Raw genomic sequence first — 11,667 nt, 5'->3', positions numbered from 1 at the left:
CAGTGTACAATGCAATATATAATTTGTACCTGATAGGGTCCTGCCTGATGACGGTCTGTATTATATCCTCTCCGGTTAGTTTCTTTCTTTTGAAATCCAATAGGTGTGCTGTGATGAGTCCGTCCTGTGTGCTCACCTTCTAGCACAAACGCTGCCCCGGCCGGAAGCAAGCGTGGTGCGAGGGAGCTGGTTGTTGCCGTCGTCCTGGAGACCGCTGCGGTGACGTCACCTGTATAGGTACTGTAGCCGTCGTAGGACAAAAACCTCCAACGCGTTTCGGAGCCTATCGGGCTCCTTCGTCAGGGATGGTTAGCGCAATGTCCGTGCGGGTTTAAGTAATCTATCCGGTCTCCATGGTGACGGGAATCGGCTTGTACAGGGCAGATATGTTAGGCGGAGGGCACTGTGTTTATTCCTGAATCGTGCTTGGGGGTATGTATTATTAAATGTATCCCACTAAAGGGTGCCTGTGAGTTTATATTGAATACTGGTTATATTAATAATGGGGGCATAGATATATGAATAGTAAATTGTATGATGGATCTAATAGTGGTTGGTGGTTAGTGAAAAGCAAAAAGTTCGATTTCTTGATTTAACCCTGTGGGTGCCAGGCTGTTACATTTGAAGATCCACTTGCTTTCCATCCTCGACATCAATTTGATATAGTCTCCTCCCCTACTGTCCTGTTTTATTTTTTCGATTCCTGTAACAATAGATCCCGCAAATTTTCCCTGATGGAAGTTGGCATAGTGGCGTGATAGCGGGTGGTGGTCTGCCTTTTTGTGTATGTTGTTAACATGCTCCCTAATCCTGGTTTTGAGCTCCCTTTTGGTGCGTCCTATATAAATCTTTTGGCACGGGCATTTGATGGCGTAGATCACCCCCTTGGTGTAGCAGGAAATATGATCCTTAATAGTGAATTTGCCCTGAGGGGTATCGAATTTTAGTATGGGTTTTGTTTGGAGTCTGGAGATTTTACAATTTTTACATAATTTACATGGAAAAAAGCCTTTTCTGACATTGGCTTTCTTGCTCACTGTATTCTTTTTAACAGACGGAGCTACAAGGTTGCCTAAATTGGCAGATTTTTAAAAAATAAATGTCGGTTTGGGGGGGATTTTGTTCCCGATCGTTTTGTCGTATTTAAGGATATCCCAATATTTATAGATGATTTTCTTAAAATAATTGGCCCCTGCACTATATGTGGTGATGATTGGTACTTGGATGTTATCAGTGTCATCACTTATATATTGTTCCTTTTTAGTTTTTATTTGTTCTCCAAGTAGTTTGTTTCTATCCATGTCATTCACAGTTTTAGTGATGGGAGTCAGTGTTTCTTCCTTGTAGCCCTTCTCAATGAATTTTTTATTTAATATGTCAACTTCCTTGTGGTAATCTTCGGTGGTGGTGCAGTTTCTGCGGGCTCTTATATACTGGCTAAAGGGGATGTTATTAAGCCATAAGGGTAGATGGCAACTTTCTAAGGGAATGAAGCTATTGGTGTCCGTCGGTTTATGGTAGGCTTTGGTTTCTATTTTCCCATTTTCAATGAATATGGTTAAGTCAAGAAAATTGATTTGTTTTTTATCAAAGGTTGGAGTGAAGTGTAGATAAAATTCATTTTTATTTAAGTTAATTAAAAAATCATTTAGTGATGATACGTCCCCTTTCCATATAAAAACAACATCGTCAATAAATCTTCTCCAGAGGACCAGACCCGCACCGAGCTCGCCATTGGGAAATATGGCAGACTCCTCCCATCTGCCCATATATAGATTTGCGAAGCTCGGTGCGAATCGGGTCCCCATCGCGGTCCCCCACGTCTGCAGATAAAATTCAGATCCATATTTAAAATAATTATGTTCCAAAATGAACGTAATGCAATCCCCAATAAAATGGATCTGTTCTTCTGACATATTTGTGTCCTTTCTTAAAAAATGTTCTGCGGCCTCACGGCCTTTTTTCTTTTCTATAATCGTATACAGGGCAGTCACGTCCAGTGTTCCCAGGATATAATTCGACTCCCATTGGATACCTTCAAGGATTTGCAAAATATGTTTGGTGTCCCTTAAGTATGCTGGTAATGATAAAACTTTCTCTTGTCGTAAGACATCGACATACTTTGATAAATTAGAGGTAAGGCCGTCAATGCCTGATATTATAGGTCTGCCAGGGGGATTGTTTCTGTTTTTGTGAATTTTTGGCAGGTAGTAAAATATGGGGGTCTTAGGACTCTGGTTGTTGGTGAAGAGCGTTTCTTCTTTTGAGAGTATTCCCATATTTTTGCCTTTTTGAATCAGTGAATTCAATTTACGTTTGTATGTATCAGTGGGATCCATGGTAAGTTTTTTATAGGTTTTATCATCAGAAAGGAGTCTGAGAGATTCTTTGTGGTAATCACTGTGGTTTAGTATCACTAATCCGCCTCCTTTATCTGCAGGTCTGATGGTGATGGATTGATTAATTTGTAGGGACTTGATGGCTTTGATTTCACCTTTAGATAGATTATGGGGGCCTATCCTTTTTTTTTGATTGGTGCGGAGTAGATTGAGGCGGATTAGTGATACTAAACCACAGTGATTACCACAAAGAATCTCTCAGACTCCTTTCTGATGATAAAACCTATAAAAAACTTACCATGGATCCCACTGATACATACAAACGTAAATTGAATTCACTGATTCAAAAAGGCTCCGAAACGCGTTGGTGGTTTTGTCCTACGACGGCTACAGTACCTATACAGGTGATGTCACCGCAGCGGTCTCCAGGACGACGGCAACAACCAGCTCCCTCGCACCACGCTTGCTTCCGGCCGGGGCAGCGTTTGTGCTAGAAGGTGAGCACACAGGACGGACTCATCACAGCACACCTATTGGATTTCAAAAGAAAGAAACTAACCGGAGAGGATATAATACAGACCGTCATCAGGCAGGACCCTATCAGGTACAAATTATATATTGCATTGTACACTGCACACTGTGAGATTTCTTCTTGTTTGAACTTGCTTTTTTCCCTGAATTCAGTATAACAGACCAGCGCATCAGGCAGCTTTCTTCTCTAGCATATATATTTTTTTTTTTCATTCCGATCCCATCATCTGCCCCTTCCCTTTCCTCCTCATATCAATACTCACCAACTAACCACAGACATAGAAGGTGGTAGCGGGTGGGCTCGGTTATTCCAGCGCTGGTGTCCCACGTTACCTTTTGGGTGACTTAAGTATTCCTTTAAACTTGAATACACCCAAAAAATCACATTTAGAGGTGAGGCTAAATGGGAAAAGGATTTGCATAAAGGGGAACCCATTTCGTGGAATATCGTTTACAGAAATATTACAAGATCAACGGTCTCTCCCGCTCATGCATGGATCCTTTTGAAAATCATACACCGTCTTTATTACACTCCGGTATTACTACATACCATTTACAAGGATAGACAACAGAATTGATATAAATGCAGTAAAGGTAGAGGAGATTATAAACACCTGCTGTGGGAATGCCCAGGGATAAAAGATTATTGGACCAAAATATTTCGAAAACTACGGGATAGCTCACCTATGAAATATGCAACGTGTATTGAATACGCTATTCTGGGCACTCTTCCAGAAACAGATAAAAACAAAATTGATCAGATACTCTGGCTTCGGGGCATTGCCCTGGCCAAAATAATAATAGTTAAGTATTGGGGCTCTAGGAAATATACCAATCTTCAGGAGTGGAAGGAACGGATGAACAGGGTTAAGCAATATGAACATATCCTCGCCCAAACTGCAGGGAAAAAGGTAGCCTGGGTGCGGATTTGGGGCAAGTGGGAATGAAAATATCTGATGTAATGAAAAGGCAACGACAGTGGCTCCGCGGAAGGGAAAAAAAGGGAGGGATGGGGGGGTTAAAAATAAGAGTGAAATTCAATACTAGATGGGATGATGCAAAAATGCTTTGTAATTCTGAAATGAAACAATGTATACTTTTACACTTTTGAAAATAAAAAGATTATAAAAAAAAAAAAAAGGACCTGTGGTGACGTCAGATCACATGCTCCAATCACATGGTTCATCACCGTGGTGATGGATCATGTGATTGGAGCATGTGATCTGACATCACCACAGGTCCTAGCCGGTAGTTTATCATTAAAGAAGTAAAGAAGAGACCGGGAACTACGCGATCAAGAGGAGAAGGTGAGTTATTTTTCAATTTTTTTTTAACCCTCAATTGACCACCTACTAAGCATTCTGTATTCAGAATGCTATTATTTTCTCTTATAACCATGTTATAAGGGAAAATAATAACATCTACACAACACTGAACCCAAACCTGAACTTCTGTGAAGAAGTTCGGGTCTGGGTACCACAGTCGGTTTTTTATCACGCGCGTGCAAAACACATTGCACCCGCGCGATAAAAACTGAACATCGGAACGCAATCGCAGTCAAAACTGACTGCAATTGCGTACCTACTCGCGTGGGTTTGCCGCAATTCACCGGGACGCATCCGGACCTAATCTGGACACGCCCATGTGAACCCAGCCTAACACTGTTAAAAGCCTATTTTTCCATGTTGTAGTTGGGTCCAACTTGGCCCAACCCTAAAGGTGAAAAATGGTGAAATCAACCAATTGACATGTTGTGTTTTTTTACAATACAGGTATGTAAGTGTATTGCAGTAGTAATAAATTAATATAGTAATATAGCCCTATATCTCAAGCTTTTTCTACTGTAGCCTCTCCAGCCAATCCATGGTGATGCTGGGGTCTAACTGGCAACTAAATACTGCCACCCATATTACCTCTGTAGAACCATGAATATTACCTCTGTAACAGTGGCAAACAAATACTGTACCACAATACAGCACAAAATACTTTCACAGCAGTGCTTTAAAACATACCTTCCCATCAGTACCAAATACCTAAATGCAGTACATAATGCCATCCTAATACTGCAAAACAAACAAAATACAGTGCAAAATACCTCCCTATCAGCACTAAATACCTTAGAGCAAATACTGTACCACAGTGCAGCACAAACTACTGCCCAGGAATGCCATATAGCAGCACAAAATACCTCCTCAAAAGCTTGCTCTGTGTAGTGGCCAGTGCCAAGTTCTTTCTTCCTCTAGTTGTCTCTAATAAGATATGGAGTAGGGGTCTGAGGAGGTGAGACATGGGCCACAACAACTAGCCAGCCAGCTGTACCTACAGCACGCTGCCCATCTTTAAGATCTACCAAACATTCAGTACATGAGAATACACCACAACATGCCTATTACACCCAATGACATCTCCTTTGATTGTACACATTCTTTTTTCTCAGGCCGCCAAGATGACTTCTTCCAGCCACCTCATTTTTTGCAGAGTTTGCCACACAGACATTTTAGGTTCCTCACTTTTCCATCATACACATGTACAGGATAGTACATAATCCTTAACATTAAAGGGGTTTGCCGTGGACTGAATATTGATGACCTAGACTTGGAATAGTCAGCACCCGACCCAGCAGCTGTTTGAAGAGGCTGTGGCGCTTGGGCAAGTGCTATGGCCTCTTTATTGTATACCAGAGTGTCATAGATGTAGTTATCAGATTATCAGGCATAGCAGCTGCTATGAACCCAGCAGTTAAGGGGACCCTTTCCAGTGAGGCAGAGAGTTCCATAGTTTCACTGCTCTTACCGTAAAGAATCCTCTATATCTTCTTTCCTCTAGACCAGGCATGTCCAAAGTGCGGCCCTCCAGCTGTTGCAAAACTACAACTCCCAGCATGCCTGGATAGCTTACAGCTATTAGGGCATGCTGGGAGTTGTAGTTTCGCAACAGCTGGAGGGCCGCACTTTGGACATGCCTGCTCTAGACTCAGAGGATGTCCCCTTGTCACAGTCACAGTCCTGGGGATAAATAGATGATGGCAGAGATCTCTGTACCGACCCCTGATATATTTATAGTTATTAGATCTCCCTTTAGTCATCTTTTTTCTAAAGTGAATAACCCTAATTTTGATAATCTTTCCGGTTACTGTAGTCCACCCATTCCAGTTATTACCTTAGTTGCCCTCCTCTGAAATCTCTCCAGCTCTACTATGTTTTCCTTGTTCACAGGAGCCCAGAACTGTACACAGTACTCCATGTGTGGTCTGACTAGTGATTTGTAAAGTGGCAGGACTATGTTCTCATCACAGGCATCTATGCCCCTTTTGGGGCAGCAAATTTTCTTATTGCCTTGGCAGCAGCTGCCTGACACTGATTTCTACAACTTAGTTTGCTGTCCACTAAAATTCCTAGGTCCTTTTCCATGTCAGTGTTACCCAGTGTTTTACCATTTAGTATGTACTGGTGACTTGCATTATTCCTTCCAATGTGCATAACCTTATATTTGTCAGTGTTAGGCCTCATGCACACGACCGTTTTTTTTTAAGGTCCGCAAAAACGTGGTCCGTAGGTCCGTGATCCGTGACCGTTTTTTTTGTCCGTGGGTCTTCCTTGATTTTTGGAGGATCCACAGACATGAAAAATGAAAAAAAAAGTCAAGTTTGCCATTGAAATGATAGGAAAAAACGGACACGGATCACGGACACGGATCACGGACGCGGATGACAATCTTGTGTGCATCCGTGTTTTTTCACTGACCCATTGACTTGAATGGGTCCGTGAACCGTTGGCCGTGAAAAAAATAGGACAGGTCATATTTTTTTCACGCCCAGGAAAAAAGGATCACGGATGCGGCTGCCAAACGGTGCATTTTCAGATTTTTCCACGGACCCATTGAAAGTCAATGGGTCCGCGAAAAAAAACGGAAAATGGCACAACGGCCACGGATGCACACAACGGTCGTGTGCATGAGGCCTTAACTACTTCAACCCCGCTAGCTGAAACCCCCTTAATGACCAGGCCACTTTTTACACTACTTCACTACACTACTTTCACCGTTTATTGCTCGGTCATGCAACTTACCACCCAAATGAATTTTACCTCCTTTTCTTCTCACTAATAGAGCTTTTATTTGGTCGTATTTCATTGCTGCTGACATTTTTACTTTTTTTGTTATTAATCGAAATTTTAAGATTTTTTTGCAAAAAAATGACATTTTTCACTTTCAGTTGTAAAATTTTGCAAAAAAATCGACATCCATATATAAATTTTTCGCTAAATTTATTGTTCTACATGTCTTTGATAAAAAAAATGGTTTGGGTAAAAGTTATAGCTTTTACAAACTATGGTACAAAAATGTGAGTTTCCACTTTTTGAAATAGCTCTGACTTTCTGAGCACCTGTCATGTTTCCTGAGGTTCTACAATGCCCAGATAGTACAAACACCCCACAAATGACCCCATTTTGGAAAGTAGACACCCTAAGGTATTCACTGATGGGCATAGTGAGTTCATAGAATTTTTTTTTTTTTTTGTCACAAGTTAGCGGAAAATGATGATTTATTTTTTATTTTATTTTTTTCTTACAAAGTCTCATATTCCACTAACTTGTGACAAAAAATAAAAAATTCTAGGAACTCGCCATGCCCCTCACGGAATACCCTGAGGTGTCTTCTTTCCAAAATGGGGTCACTTGTGGGGTAGTTATACTGCCCTGGCATTTTAGGGGCCCATATGCATGAGAAGTAGTTTGCAATCAAAATCTGTAAAAAATGACCGGTGAAATCCGAAAGGTGCTCTTTGGAATGTGTGCCCCTTTGCCCACCTAGGCTGCAATAAAGTGTCACACATCTGGTATCGCCATACTCAGGAGAAGTAGAAGAATGTGTTTTGGGGTGTCAATTTACATATACCCATGCTGGGTGAGATAAATATCTTGGTCAAATGCCAACTTTGTATAAAAAAAATGGGAAATGTTGTCTTTTGCCAAGATATTTCTCTCACCCAGCATGGGTATATGTAAAATGACACCCCAAAACACATTCCCCAACTTCTCCCGAGTACGGCGATACCAGATGTGTGACACTTTTTTGCAGCCTAGGTGGGCAAAGGGGCACACATTCCAAAGAGCACCTTTCGGATTTCACCGGTCATTTTTTACAGATTTTGATTGCAAACTACTTCTCACGCATATGGGCCCCTAAAATGCCAGGGCAGTATAAATACCCCAAAAGTGACCCCATTTTGGAAAGAAGACACCCCAGGGTGTTCCGTGAGGGGCATGGCGAGTTCCTAGAATTTTTTTTTTTTGTCACAAGTTAGTGGAATATGAGACTTTGTAAGAAAAAGAAAAAAAAATCATCATTTTTTGCTAACTTGTGACAAAAAATAAAAAATTCTAGGAACTCGCCATGCCCCTCACGGAATACCTTGGGGTGTCTTCTTTCCAAAATGGGGTCACTTGTGGGGAAGTTATACTGCCCTGGCATTTTAGGGGCCCAAATGCATGAGGTAGTTTGAAATCAAAATGTGTAAAAAAATGACCTGTAAAATCCTAAAGGTGCTCTTTGGAATGTGTGCCCCTTTGCCCACCTAGGCGGCAAAAAAGTGTCACACATGTAGTATCGCCGTACTCAGGAGAAGTTGGGGAATGTGTTTTGGGGTGTCATTTTACATATACCTATGCTGGGTGAGAGAAATATCTTGGCAAAAGACAACTTTTCCCATTTTTTTATACAAAGTTGGCATTTGACCAAGATATTTATCTCACCCAGCATGGGTATATGTAAAATGAAATCCCAAAACACATTGCCCAACTTCTCCTCAGTACGGCAATACCTAAAATGCCAGGGCAGTATAAATACCCCACATGTGACCCCATTTTGGAAAGAAGACACCCCAAGGTATTCAATGAGGGGCATGGTGAGTTCATCAAATATTTTTTTTTTTGGCACAAGTTAGTGGAAATTGATTTTTTTTTTGTATTTTCTCACAAAGTCTCCCTTTCCGCTAACTTGGGACAAAATTGTAAATCTTTCATGGACTCAATATGCCCCTCACGGAATACCTTGGGGTGTCTTCTTTCCGAAATGGGGTCACATGTGGGGTATTTATACTGCCCTGGCATTTTAGGTGCCCTAAAGCGCGAGAAGAAGTCTGGAATATAAATGTCCAAAAAAAATTACGCATTTGGATTCCGTGAGGGGTATGGTGAGTTCATGTGAGATTTTATTAGTGGAATATGAGACTTTGTAAGAAAAAAAAATAATAAAAAAATAAAATAAAAAAATTTCCGCTAACTTGGCCCAAAAAAATGTCTGAATGGAGCCTTACAGGGGGGGGTTATCAATGACAGGGGGGTGATCACCCATATAGACTCCCTGATCACCCCCCTGTCATTGATCACCCCCCTGTAAGGCTCCATTCAGACGTCCGTATGATTTTTACGGCTCCACGGATACATAGAACGGATCCGCAAAACACATACGGACGTCTGAATGGAGCCTTACAGGGGGGTGATCAATGACAGGGGGGTGATCAATGACAGGGGGTGATCAGGGAGTGCATATGAGGTGATCACCCCCCTGTCATTGATCACCCCCCTGTAAGGCTCCATTCAGACGTCTGTATGTGTTTTGCGGATCTGATCCATGTATCCGTAAAAATCATACGGACGTCTGAATGGAGCCTTACAGGGGGGTGATCAATGACAGGGGGGTGATCAATGACAGGGGGTGATCAGGGAGTGTATATGAGGTGATCACCCCCCTGTCATTGATCACCCCCCTGTAAGGCTCCATTCAGACGTCCGTATGTGTTTTGCGGATCCGATCCATGTATCCGTGGATCCGTAAAAAATCATACGGACGTCTGAATGGAGCCTTACAGGGGGGTGATCAATGACAGGGGGTGATCAATGACAGGGTGATCAGGGAGTGTATATGAGGTGATCACCCCCCTGTCATTGATAACCCTCCTGTAAGGCTCCATTCAGTCGTCCGTATGTGTTTTGCGGATCCGATCCATGTATCCGTGGATCCGTAAAAATCATACGGACGTCTAAATGGAGCCTTAGAGGGGGGTGATCAATGACAGGGGGTGTCACGGAAGGTGTACAGGAAACAAGACAACACAAAATGAATATACGACTCACTGGATCCAAAACTAAGGGACAAAAGGGAGACCCCTGCATCAGACCTGGTTTTCTCCCTTACTGCTCAGCCTATGCGAAAATCCCAATGGTAAATGATCGCATATCCTCGTACCTCGACTGTATAACACCTGAACACCCTATAATAGTGATGGGACACGACCACCGGCTCCCTACACCAGATACGGAGGGAGTCAGGGTCACCTGGGATCCAGCAAACAGAAAAACACAAATGAATGCACAACACTTATCTTGTAGAAGACTGAGAAGTAGGATCAGCATGCACACACACTCCAGGAAGTAATATAAACCGCAAACTGATGCACTATGGGGAGGAATTTAAAGGGATGCAATCAGTCCAACTACATGACAGCTGAGAGAGGCTAACGAGATGAGGAACTGAAAGCAAAACAAAGGAAGCTCAAGGAGGAGGTTCTGAAAGGCATCTGTCAGAGCTTCTCAGATGTCTGGTGGTGACAGGGGGGTGATCAATGACAGGGGGTGATCAGGGAGTGTATATGAGGTGATCACCCCCCTGTCATTGATCACCCCCCTGTAAGGCTCCATTCAGACGTCCGTATGTGTTTTGCGGATCCGATCCATGTATCCGTGGATCCGTAAAAATCATACGGACGTCTGAATAGAGCCTTTCAGGGGGGTGATCAATGACAGGGGGGTGATCAGGGTGTCTATATGGGTGATCACCCCCCTGTAAGGCTCCATTCAGACGTCCGTATGCGTTTTGCGGATCCGATCCATGTATCCGTGGATCCGTAAAAATCATACGGACGTCTGAATGGAGCCTTACAGGGGGTTGATCAATGACAGGGGGGTGATCAATGACAGGGGGGTGATCAGGGTGTCTATATGGGTGATCACCCCCCTGTAAGGCTCCATTCAGACGTCTGTATGTGTTTTGCGGATCTGATCCATGTATCCGTAAAAATCATACGGCCGTCTGAATGGAGCCTTACAGGGGGGTGATCAATGACAGGGGGGTGATCAATGACAGGGGTGATCAGGGAGTGTATATGAGGTGATCACCCCCCTGTCATTAATCACCCCCCTGTAAGGCTCCATTCAGACGTCCGTATGTGTTTTGCGGATCCGATCCATGTATCCGTGGATCCGTAAAAAATCATACGGACGGGGGCGGAGCTAGCGCCAGACTGTGATGGCAGCGTAGTCAGGAGCTCTCCGCTACAAATCCTACAAAGTACCAGCATACATTAGCTGACTGCCAGAGAAATGGTCAAGATAGGTTAAGCTAGAGGTGGGGATTCGTCCAGCTCCAACAGAACGGCGATCCCGAGTGGAGAAATGGACAAATTTATCAGAAAAGCTGCCGCCACAGTTGCGGCCCGGGAGCCCAAGATGGCGCCGACACCTTCACTCAAGGTTAGTGAGCGAGCGGCGGAATTCTCTGAAGGGGAGTCAGATACCGAAGACTCCCACAACAAAACTGCTCTCCCGATCACCCGCAAGTTCCTTAAGCAGACGCTTAGTAAAGCAATGGAGCCAGTTCTGACCGAACTTACAGCGATGCGACAGGATATGCTTCATGTCGGGGACAGAGTAGTCTCCTTGGAGACGCACCAGGCCGCGATCCTAGATCACCAGACAGCCACAGCTTCCTCCCTCCAGAAATGCCATGTCCACCTGAA

This window comes from Bufo gargarizans, chromosome 1, assembly GCF_014858855.1.
Source record: "Bufo gargarizans isolate SCDJY-AF-19 chromosome 1, ASM1485885v1, whole genome shotgun sequence".
NCBI classification, from domain to species: domain Eukaryota; kingdom Metazoa; phylum Chordata; class Amphibia; order Anura; family Bufonidae; genus Bufo; species Bufo gargarizans.
This window is presented reverse-complemented; position numbering follows the sequence as displayed.